Raw genomic sequence first — 12,588 nt, 5'->3', positions numbered from 1 at the left:
TAGCTGTGCTAAACGCTAACTCAGGAGCTGCCAAAACACGACAGACGGCCCTTTTAGCGTTTAGCAAAAGCTACCTCATAGTGAACATAATCAGAATGTTCGTCATCAATGTTAATAGCCATTATTTTCAATACTTCATCATTAATCAGTTTCTCTTGCTTAACAATTGCTTGTTTAGACGGAATGCAGGCTGCGATACATACAGAACATAATGTAGGGCCACATTGAATACATAGACAAAGGGAAAATAGTACTCCAATAAAAACACAGAGAATCGTTAATAATTTCCAACCCCAAGTACTAAGCAGGGTCCAGAACCAACCAGAAAAGGTCCATGTTCCATTTTCTGGGTGGATCTCAGCAGCTATCTTATGTAATTTCGTAATTGAATCATACACGGAAGGTGAGTTATCTGGTACATACACGCAACAACTACTTCCGATGACACGGCATGCTCCGCCCCTATCAGCTAGTATCACATCTAGAACCATTCTATTCTGGAGTGCTACAATTCTGGTAATTTGCAATTCCTCAGTAATATTTCCTAAAGCAGAGGCAGTTTCGTTAGCGACAGCTTCCACACTACGTGTAAGCCGCCTTATCTTCCTGCTATTCAGTGCAGCTCCTACAAATGAAAATAACCCCAAGTTGAAATCTACATATTGTTGTAGAGTGGTATCAGTCTGGCCGATTTCATCAAGATCTAATGTTCGTTTAACTCTGTTCAGTACGAAATCATGGTACAGAACGTAATCATTGTGGTACATGGGAGGAGCAATAAATACAGGTGGTAATACAAAAGCTATGTAACATGTTCCTAACCATCCCAATGGTAGACGATGGTATCCCTTATTTCCACAAATGAAATATGTGTTACGCGAAGCTACGAATGCAATTCCAGTTGGTGTATCAAAGGTAAGTGTAATATTACATTCACTACGGCCTACAGGGATTGTACCTTTATTTCTAATACACAAATCTGCTTTTGTATCAATGACTGTTATCATATGCAAGCTCGTCACATTTATAAATCTTTGATTCGTATATACACGAGGTGTAGAGACATTGTCCGGACGATACTCTTCCCATTCAAATTTAGTTCCTTCAGCATGTGGATAACCATCTTTATCGTTATAGCATATTTTATTCAATCGAAAAAGCAGTCCACCTTTCGTTGGCCATCGCAGGGTGAAGAGAAGAGTGTACCAAGCATGACAAGAACCATTATGAGAAAACGGGAGAGGAATGAGTGGAGTTCCTCCCCTCTTCTGATGTCCGGGCAACATTCCACATACCCAACAATTGGACGTGTTGGTCATGTTATGAGTACGATGCAAAATCTGAATAAAGCTGTTATTCAAATAAGTCTGCCTATGTCTTTCTTCGTGAAAAGGCAAAGTAAAATGAAAATGTTCAGATGGACTTGGAGTGGTGGGCAGCAAATGTTCTCGTACAGGAAACAATAGTTCTATAGTCCAAGCTGATACTGCGATCACCACTACGGTCAAGACAAACAAAACAGCACCAAGAATTCTCCCTTTTCGTGTCGAAGGAGACGCCATAGTTCACAAAACAATACTCTTCAAAAGCAACACTAAGCGAAAAAATAAAACGATGGTTCTGGACCGAGGCTGCCGTTGATTTGTTCTCCGGGATTCAAGACGGGTGTCGCTACACTGGACAGAACTGATCCCCCCCCCCTTGATATTCCCGGCTTCCGTTTCACAAACCTCAGAGCGGTTACCAACCAGTTCAAAAATACAAAAAAAAAGGAATCTTATTTCCTGGGACGTAGATTGTACTTCACTTTATCAGAAACAACGTGGTCCGGGAAGGCTCCCTCCAATTCATCAGGTGTGACAGCTGGGCTTTTTTCTGCATCCAAAATCTTTCTGTAGTCGGATAGCACCACAGGGCTCACCAGATCCGGAGAGACACGTCGGCAGTGCGTTGAATGTATCCACCGCTTCTTATTGGTGACTCTCACAGCAGTCCGTGTCGCCAGCAGCACTTGCTCAGGGCCATGCCATCTCGGTTCCAAGCTGCTGGAGCGCTCGAACACCCGGATCATAACATGGTCACCAGGACGAAGATCGTGAGCCTCACCAGTGGAGTTATCAGGGAGCGCCTCTCGAACCTGTTGATGAATAAAAAGCAAATCATTTGTTAATTGTGCCAAATAATCATTCATCACTATACAAGGCACATCATGTATTAAACGAGGTTTTGGAACTCCCCAAATATTCATCGGCCTTCCAAACACCACTTCATAGGGTGTGAGGCCAGATCGAGAGTGTGGCACTGATCGAATGGACAGCAATGCCAGAGGCAAAGCATCCGGCCATTTCAGAGATGTGGATGCCACAATCTTTGCTAGTTTTAGCTTCAAAGTCGCATTGTATCTTTCTACCAAACCTGCTGATTGCGGATGAAAGACAGCGTGGAATCGTTGCTTGATTCCCAATCCTTTCAGGACGTACTCTACTACTTTCCCAATAAAATGAGGACCATTATCATTCCACATAAATTTACAAACACCATAGCGCGGGAAGTACTCTTTAAGTAACACCTTAGCTGTTGTCAATGCTGTATTGTCTTTCGTAGGGTAAGCCTCAATCCATTTGCAGAAGGCGCACACCACCACTAGGACATACTTGAGATTATTACAGCGCTCCAGCTGGATGTAATCCATTTGTAGTACTTCGAATGGTGCAGTAGGTGGAACAAACCCTCCTTTAGGAGTATGAGTCCCTTGTCCAGGATTGTGCTGTAAACATATCAGACAGGTCTGCACTACTCTCTTAGCCGTGCTAGCAATTTCAGGATTCTCCCAGACTCGTGTAAGCAATTTAGTAATTGCGAACGCTCCAATGTGTGCCAGCCCATGTGTCATTTGCACCATTGTTTGTAAATAGGCCATGGGTAATTTCCATCTCTCCATATCTTTACTACGCCAGCAACCCTCATCATCCAATACTCCTTCAGTGACCCATTTCGTAAGTTCTGCCTCAGATGCTGATTTCTGTTTATCTAGTATTTCTTCTCTAACATCATGCCACCGCTCGGCTTGTGATTTCACCACGTACATGGGGAAATTATTTTGTAGCATAGCGGTCTCTCTTGCAATGCGATCTGCGAAAGCATTGCCTTGTCCTATTTTGTCCGTCACCTTTTTGTGTGCACTGCATTTCACTATTGCTACTTTCTTTGGACATAATAGTGCATTCAAGAGATCGCGTACCAATTCTCCATGCATGATGTGTACTCCGTGTGAAGTCAAGAATCCTCGTTCCTTCCAGAGTAGGCCAAAATCATGCACTACTCCAAAAGCGTAACGACTATCCGTGTAAATGTTCACACATAGTCCAGCACTTAACTCACATGCTTTCGTTAAGGCTATCAATTCAGCTGCTTGAGCCGATTTCTGGGGTATTCGTGCTGCTTCTACCACTGTCTTAAGTGTCGTGATGGCGTAGGCTGCGGAAGTCGTACCATCTGGTAACCTCACGCACGATCCATCAACCCACAGTTCCCCATCTACATCTGGAAATGGTGTATCCTGTAAATCGATACGACCCTTTGTCTGTTCCTCAGTCAGAAAAACACAATCATGTTGTTCTTCCTTCTGGGTCTCAGCAACCGGATCCGGCAGTAAAGTAGCAGGATTCAGTGTCGCACATCGCTTTAGTGTGATGTGCGGCGCCAACAACGTTAGCTCATATCCTGTCAGACGGGCACTGGTTAGATGCTGTGTTTTCGTTTGATTCAATAACGCATCTACCGCATGGGGAACTAACACCAACAATTTGTGTGACAAAACTATTCCCTCACTTTGTCGTATCGCTACTGCTGTTGCTGCAACTGCTCGAAAACATCCAGGCAATCCTCGAGCCACAGGGTCGAGTACCGCCGAGAAGTATGCACAAGGCCTCTGTTTGTCTCCGTGTGTCTGCACTAACACTGATAATGCGCACCCATCCTTCTCATGTACATACAATTTGAAAATCTTCGTGTAATCAGGTGTACCTAACACTGGTGCAGAACAAAGAGCTTGTCTCAATTGTCCAAAAGCATTCTGACATTCATCCGTCCATTCAATGGGGATCGGTGTATCTTTAGACAATAATGCCAACAATGGTTTAACAATGTGTGAAAACCCCAATATCCATTGCCTACAAAAAGACGTCAGACCTATAAAGGCACGAACATCTTTCTGTGTACAAGGGACTGGTGTATCTAGAACTGCTTGAATTCGATCTGGTGTCAATGCACGGCCCTCCTTAGACAAAAGATGACCGAGGTAGGTCACCTTGGGTCTACAATATTGCAGCTTTTTCTTCGAAACCTTGTGATTATGTTTGGCTAGGAAGGAAAGCAAGGAAAAAGTACTCTTCTCACATTGTTCTAGTGTGTCTGCAGCAAGTAAGATATCATCTACATATTGAATAAGAGCCACTCCATCTTGTAATTCAAAGGAATCAAGCTGTCTTTTTAATGCCTGACTATAAATGCTAGGACTTTCGGTATAGCCTTGAGGGACTCGACAAAATCTGTACGATTTATTATTTAATGTAAAGCCGAATAGATATCGACTGTCAGGATGTACAGGGATCGAAAAGAAGGCATTCTTCAAATCGATGACTGTAAAAATAGTTGCCGTCGATGGAACCAACGTAAGCAACGTAGTGATGTCAGACACCACCGGGTACTGAGGCACTACTATCTTGTTTATTTCCCTCAAATCAATAATGAAACGGTAGACTTTAGCATCTGTATTTCTTTTAAGGATCGGTAAAATTGGGCTATTGCAAACATTGTAGGGGACTTCCTCAACTACTCCTGACAAAATCAAATCATTCACAATGTGTATCAAAGCAAGTTCACCTTCTCTCGAAATCTTATATTGTGGGACACGTGGTAGAGATACTCCCTCCTTTACAGTAATACGTACTGGAGGAATATTCATTTGCCCTACATCAGTGTCAGAAGTGGCCCACAACGTTTTTGGTAGGGATGCTAACACGTCAGGTTCATGGAGAAGACATACACGCTCAAGGTCTGGGTAATTCTCATTCAGCACAACTCGCACTCCCTCCGGAGCACATCGAATAGTAGCTCGGAAATGTTTTAACATATCGAGTCCCATAATGTTTGTCCGGTGTATTCGGGGACAACAAAAAGGGACAAGGGGCAGCAAATTTATCAACATGAAATGCAACTGGTTGAGACAGTGGGCTAGAAGTAGGTGTTCCATCGAACCCTATAGCTGTAATTACCTCGCCAGACAGGGGAGCCCTTGGAACCAAGTATTTGGACAAAGCGCTACGAGTAGCTCCTGTATCGACCAGAAATTGATCAGTAGAACCCAAAACATGTGCTTCTATATATGGACCCCTTTGATTAACTGGTATCTCAACCGATTCCACACCCCATCCTACGCAATCCTATGCATAGTGCTCATCCTGTGGCTCAACAGAACCACCCTCATTTATCTGATATTGATTGCGATTATCAAACGTATTATAATCTGTCTGACCACGACCCCTTGCTCCATATCCTCCACGATCATTCGTGCCATAACCACCTTGACCATGCGTTCCCCATTCTCTTGGCCCTCCATAATTATTCCTAGACCTTCCACTTCCTCGCCCCCTCAAATTACACTGCTCTCGAAACACCGGACAGTCTGCAATCCAATGCCCAAACTGTTTGCAGTATGCACATTGATTCACAGAAATGTCAGAACGAGGGGGAGGAGCATTATTGTACGATCCTCGCCCTCCTCTATTGTTTCCTCTCGTATTCTGAACCTGAGCTAACATCACCTTCGTCTTCAAATCCTTCGCTTTCTTTTCACTACTTTCTTTTGCCTCCAATTCCTGTCGTTCATAATATTGGGCCATAGTCAATAAGGAAGCAGGGGTTGCTGCGGTCCATGAACTTTCACTCACTTTTAATCGTTTCGCAATCTCCGGTAGGAGATTAGCCACATATTTGTCAACGAATAAGTGCCTGCCTGTATCTTCTGTTAATGATTGACCACTGTAATCATGAAATGCTACCTCGAAGCGAGAAAAGAAATCTGAAACTGATTCATCCGTTTTCTGTTTACAAGAAGCTAATATAGTCCAATCAATCTTTTTAGCGGGAGCAAGAGTCTTTAATTGTGTTAGTATGGCCCCTGGAAGGTCTAATATCAATTGACAAGGTTTACATGCTGGTTCCCTATCCAAATCAGCTTGAACAAGATCTTTCCAAGTGGCCCCGAGAGTCGTGTGATCATCAAACTTACGAATCACTCTCCACATATCAGGGGGCAATATCAACCCAAAAAACAGATCAATATCAACTAACGTCATAATACACGAAGAAATTGCACTTTCAACACTTTCATAAAAAGCCGCAGGATTTTTACGGGGATCAGGCAAAGCATTCTTAAGTGCCATAACATCTGCCCTATTCCAAGGCGTATAAACCCAGTTATATACGAAATACCCTTTCGCGTCTTTAGAGCGTTTATCATCATCTGTGCCATCCCCTTTATGGGGGACATATAAAGGCGCAGCTTCACGCATAGGTTTAACATTAATCGCAGCGATCTTATCTGGTCCAAAGATAGGGCATTCTTTGGATATCCCCGTCGCTCCGGACGCAGGCGAACCCTTCGATTTTTCCAACTCCCGTAGCCGTGTCGCCTCATCCCGTAGTAGAACCAAACGTTTGTAGAATTCATCCGCATCTGAAAGAACAAAAAGACCTTTACGAAAGTTCTCACGACCCTTGGATATATCCTTGGGTTCTAATTCTGAAGAATATTTTCTGAACCGTTCAACAACCTCATCTCCAAAATGATCTAAGAAATACAATCGTTCTTGATCAGACCATTGTTCCATTTGCTTACTAATTTCAGAAACAGTAACAGTATTAATATTTAGCTTTCGTGCAAACGAACGCAATTCCGCAGCTCGTTCCGCATGTAACCTTGTACGCTGTGTACGATCACTATCCTCATCTGATTCCTCGTTCGGAGCCGTAGGTGCGACATACGGAGGCGGACAGCGATCTAGTAATGAAAAATCATCTGTTTCATTAGTAAGGACCGGATAAAGAGGACGCCTAATAGGGAACTGACCATTAACCTGCAAATTATGTTCTCGCGTCTCTCTCTCTTTCTTTTCCTGTAACTCCTTCTCCTGTAGCTGTAAAGCTTTATCATGTGCAGCCTTCCGCTGCACCTTCTCCGCCAAGGCTTCCTCACGCTTCACTCGTTCACGCACCTCTTTCTCCCACATACGCACACAATCAAACATATCTTGTCTAGACCTTCGCTGAAACAAACATTGCTCTACATATTGAACCCTTCGAAGGTCGAATGACCCATGTAGTGGCCACCGCAACTCACGATCAGTTTTAGTATATTTATGCCATAACGTACTATACATTATTGGCGGAATACCAAATTTTACATACATTTCACGATTTGGAGTCCCCTCTGTGGGAGCCGGCTGCGATTCATTTAATCGATAATTGGTACCATTGTCAAAACAGCACATCCTTCGGAGTGTGCTAAAAACAGGCATGTTCAAAAAGTACCACGGAAACGCGATACTACTCAAAATGGCACTTAATGTGCTATATACACGATGTGCCGTTCAATCCCAAATAATCAGAGAAATATCCCTACATGCCTGCCTATGTGAGGTGCACTCCACATATTCAAATTCAAATTCAAAGATCAAAACGTTAGCTAACTTCAAAACAGATTCAAATTCAAATTCAAAATTCAAAAAGCCACAGCAAGTGTCAGTAGACTACCTTACCAATCAAAAGCTTACCAAATATCTTCAACCGTCCAAAGTCCAACTGCCAAGTTCTGTAATCGAATCAGCCAAAACGGCACATCACGACAATCCAAGATCAGAATCTCAGTCGAAGACCGGCGCCACCTGGAAGGTCAGATCGGAAGGAAGGAAAAACACACCGTGGGTGCCAAGACTCGGGTCACTCAATGGCAGCGTACGCGTCCATGGCGAGTTTCCTGACCTTCGTCACGACCTCTTCTTCGGGCATCCGAGTCGCCGATGAGTCCCTTCGTGGTCGCCAATTGTGGTGTTGGGTTCAAATCAGGCCTACATACTCTGCTAAACTCTCGAACACCTTAGTATAGAAGTTGGCACGGACACTGGAAAATGCAAAAGACAAGTTTATTAAGACCCCATGGGGTGGTGGTACATTCCTACAGCACCCTTCGGCAATGTAAGAAGTAGCACACCGAACATCGGTGCGCAACCTCTTTTATACAGTTTAATAGCAATAAAAAGATAGGCGGTTACAAGCTACACATTTTTCGGTACATATAAGGTCATTTTATGGAACACAGCCAGCATGTGGGAGGAGTTCAATAGCACTGGTCAGTTAGTGCTAACATTCCTAAAGAGTGACCAGTTGATGCATAGTGCGCATGTGCGCTTGACCAGTACTAAAAATAGCCTGTTACCGAGCAGAATAGGTGACCATGGGTATCGAGGAAGGACGAAAGGGCACACTGACCACGAGGCAGCGTTCATAGCAAATGGAAGCCAGAAGGATTCAAAATGGCCCCCGTTCGTTTTGGTCAAGTTAAACGAAAAGACCGTGTAGCTGTGCTAAACGCTAACTCAGGAGCTGCCAAAACACGACACTGGTAACAGCCCATCCTCTCCCTGAGAGTCATGATGCTCTTGATATCACTAAAAATAGGGGGTGGAGTTACCAGGGGAGATAATGTTGACCTAAGTAGTTACTCAGGGCCTCATTTATAAAGAATTGGCCTAGGGCCGCGCCGCAAGTCATTTTGCTGCGCTGCCCTACGCCAATTCAAAAGGGCAGGAGTGCACTCCTGGCCTTTCAGTGAGTGCTCTTAAAACAGTCCAGATCTTCACAGTCCTAGAGATACCTATATTAACACTGATGACCAATCAGTCAGTCTATCACTGATCAAGCCTTAATTAGCAAGATCATTATAAAAGGAGCCTACATTCAACTAGAAGCTCACACCAATGCCTACCATCTCCTGCACAACGTCTATTCTTGCATCAGGTCATGCGCAGCATGGAGACTGTTACCTTGCACATCATAGACAATGTCCTCCTGGCTGCAGATTAAGGCGATCCATTCCTCTTTATATTGTCAATCTTCTCAGCTTCTTTTTACTCAGTCTATCATCTAACCCCCATCAAAACCTCGAGTCTCACATGGGATTCACTGGGTATGTCTTTCATTGGTTCTTCTCCTACATTATGAATTGACACCTATTTGTTGACATGGGTAAATCAAGGTCCCAGAAGATTCCTAGTACATGAGAAGTGCCCCAGAGCTCCATGCCATCTCCTGCCAGCCTCATTCTCTACATGTAACTCCTCAAGGCTTTTAACTCATAGATAAGAGTATCGAGATTCACCAATGTGGGAAAGTCACACAACTCTTTCTGGAAGTCTCCTCTACTCCAAATAGCCAACACTTCAAACACTGCCTTGCCCCAGCCTGTCTATTTGATTTGCCATTGCGAGCAACAAAAGTTGAGCTGGGATTCACTGAGGGATTTTCTACAAACTCAGAAATGTGCAACACACAAATAAATCAATGTCCAATTAGTGCTTTTTCTTCAAAAATGAAAGGTACCTTCTTGTTCACACAAATACTCAAAATGACAAATATTTGAAATTATCAGGTGGAGTCTGAAATTAGAGCTCTTCATTTTGGGGCTTGCAGTATATTTGATTGCAAATCACATACCCTAAACAAATATCAGAGAGCGCAACTAGCCCTGTAGATTTAATCAGCTCCTATCTCTATGAAAAACTATGTTGCAAACTGCGCATCAGCAGGACTTAATCCCACAAAAGTATCTGCCAAGGCCAATCCATTGGAATGTGCTTCTCTCTTTCTTAGATCGCAGGTGCAGCATGGACTTCCCCTATGACCATCTAACCACCACTGAATAGTAAACACGGTACACAACACAATTTCAGTAGTAGGACAAGTTATTCCGGGGGAAGGGTTTGGAGAACAAACATTAAATTGATCTAAATGGAAAAAACACCTAAGGAAAAAAAGAGCGTACAATCACCCTGATCACCATCACTAGCTTCTTATTAACATGTGAATGCCTATTTTAAGATTCTGTTCCAAATGTATCCCTAGCCAATGATGAATGACAGAGGATATACTGAGTTTACCTTTCTGTACTTAATCTCTACACCTCCTATAAACAAAACAAAAATATAAACAATATAACTCCTCATTGTGTCTCTTCACATATCAATTTTATTACATGAGAGGACACCCACGCATATCTAGAAACCAGCCCTAGGCTTGTTTGTACTCAGTGGAGGAGATTTACATATTGTTCATGCAACTCATCACAGACATCCAATTTGCTGCACTTTATTTAGCATGGGGAAAACACAGCACAGAGCCATATCTACTAAGATTTGCTTGTTACTGTTACCACCACTGGGCTGGTTTCCTAATAAGGCTGTCATGTGCGATGCACCGCCTTGCACCATGGTGCATAGGTCAGTGACCACTGTCTAGCATATGCATTGTACTGGAAGCATAACCTTCTGGTAGAAGCTCCTATGCCGAGGCAAACTCAGAAGGAACCCACACATTGAATATGTGTTATGTACTTCAACACACATGTATGTTTTCATTGAAGAAATGAACTCATCTCCTCTTGTATATGGCTCCTAGAAGAGGTGATAGTTTTTATTACAAATCTGTGTTTGACTACCTTAGTATATTGGGCCTTTTGTCAAAAACTATGGGTGTTTACATCAATCTTCCCAAGTGATGCCCCAGTAAGCTCACTTGACATAAAGTGATGCAAAGAAGTGCCAAGTGTTTACTCAGTGAGAAAATTGCACTTTTCCTGCAGAAACTATATTATGCACTGCCAAGAAAATACCAGTGTGTTGAACTTTAAATCACTTTGTTGAACTTTAAATCATTTTGGAACAGCACAAATCCGTAGCAAATCTATACCCATGATGTTTATACGTTCAGGTGTGCTTCATTTATAATATGAAAGGATACATGAAAGGATTCATCTTGAGGAAATGGTAAATTACATGATGTATAGCATTGTTACTTAAGACTGTCATCAGGAAAAATATCTCAACACACCTTTTTTCTGACATTTACAATGTTGACTCACATTGTACTTTGTAATATTCTGTTACGTTATGCTGTTGTTGGAAGTAGTGGAGGGGTTGCTGCATTGAAGGGAGGACAAAAGCACTCACTGGCTGTCTTCAGAAGCAGAAGCCATTATCTAGAGAACTAGAGATGCCACTTTTTAGTTTTCTAGTTGTTGAAGCCCGCCTCATTACTTAGTGAACGCCTGTGTGGAGATGCACCACTGGCACACTGAAGACATGCAAAAGGCGAGCCTGTCTGTATTCAGCTGGGGGCAGGGGCCAGAACACCTCCCTGTCATTTGCCAAACATTAGGTTATATTTTTCCTCAGATGAACGTATGCAATTAAATCGTCCAATAGGTAAGAACTGCTATCACAACATTGACCCTAGGAACACACTTCTAGTATGTTTTTGCTTAATTGTACATCTCTCTCCAAACATAAATTGGATCTGTATGCCTTCCTTGAAGAAAATCATCCAGAGGTGCTATTTCTTACAGAAATCTGGATAAAAATTGACTCAATGCCTGATGGAGTGATTGCCCTCCCTCAGGGCTACATTATTGTTAGGTGTGATTAACAAAACAAAATAGGTGATGGAGTTGCCATGATCTTTAAGGATCAATTCAAAGGGAATTTTCTTCCTCATCAATATCTCTGGGTGTGCAAGTCTGACCATTACCATTGAACTATCCCCAACTTTAACTTTCAACAGCTTACTAGCTTATCATGCCCCAGGACCAACCACTCAATGTATTCATGTCATACAAAATATTGTGGCCGAGGCAAGTTTACAGAACATCAGTTTTTCCTTGCTGGGTGAGGTAAACATTATGTTTTAATGACTAAACTGTAAATGTGGCACAAATTTGTTCCATGATCTCTCCACTATTCAACTCACTCAAATGGTATCACTTCATAATCATAAAAAAGATCACTTACTAGATCCCATTTTTACTAATATTTGGAATAGGAGAGCAGATGATCCTCGCCCTGTCTGCTGGGCAGACCATCATATTGCCCCTTTTTACTTCCCATACATGGGAAAGAAAAGCTTACCCGCTGATCAGTCTAGATTTATCCACTGCTGGCCACCATCAAATGAAGCTTGCTGGGAAAACCATTACTTAATTCTACTACAGAGATGAATGGAGAGACATGGGAAAAGAACACCAACTTTAACGAATGGATAAAAGATTCATTGGACAAACGTATCTCTAGGAGACTGAACAAGAGTACACAAACACAAGGTCATGCTCCCTAGATTTCTGCAAAACTGGTTGAATTAAAAAGAGAATGGGAAAGAAGTGGTGAAAAGCTATGTTGCTTAAAGTACACTTAATTATAAAAAAGAAACAAAGGAATATCAGTATGCCATAGGAGCAGAACACATTTCTTAACTTAACTC

The sequence above is a fragment of the Lissotriton helveticus genome, chromosome 8 (assembly GCF_964261635.1).
Source record: "Lissotriton helveticus chromosome 8, aLisHel1.1, whole genome shotgun sequence".
Lineage (NCBI taxonomy): Eukaryota > Metazoa > Chordata > Amphibia > Caudata > Salamandridae > Lissotriton > Lissotriton helveticus.
The sequence above is the reverse complement of the archived record's forward strand: the minus strand, read 5'-3'. Positions refer to the sequence as shown.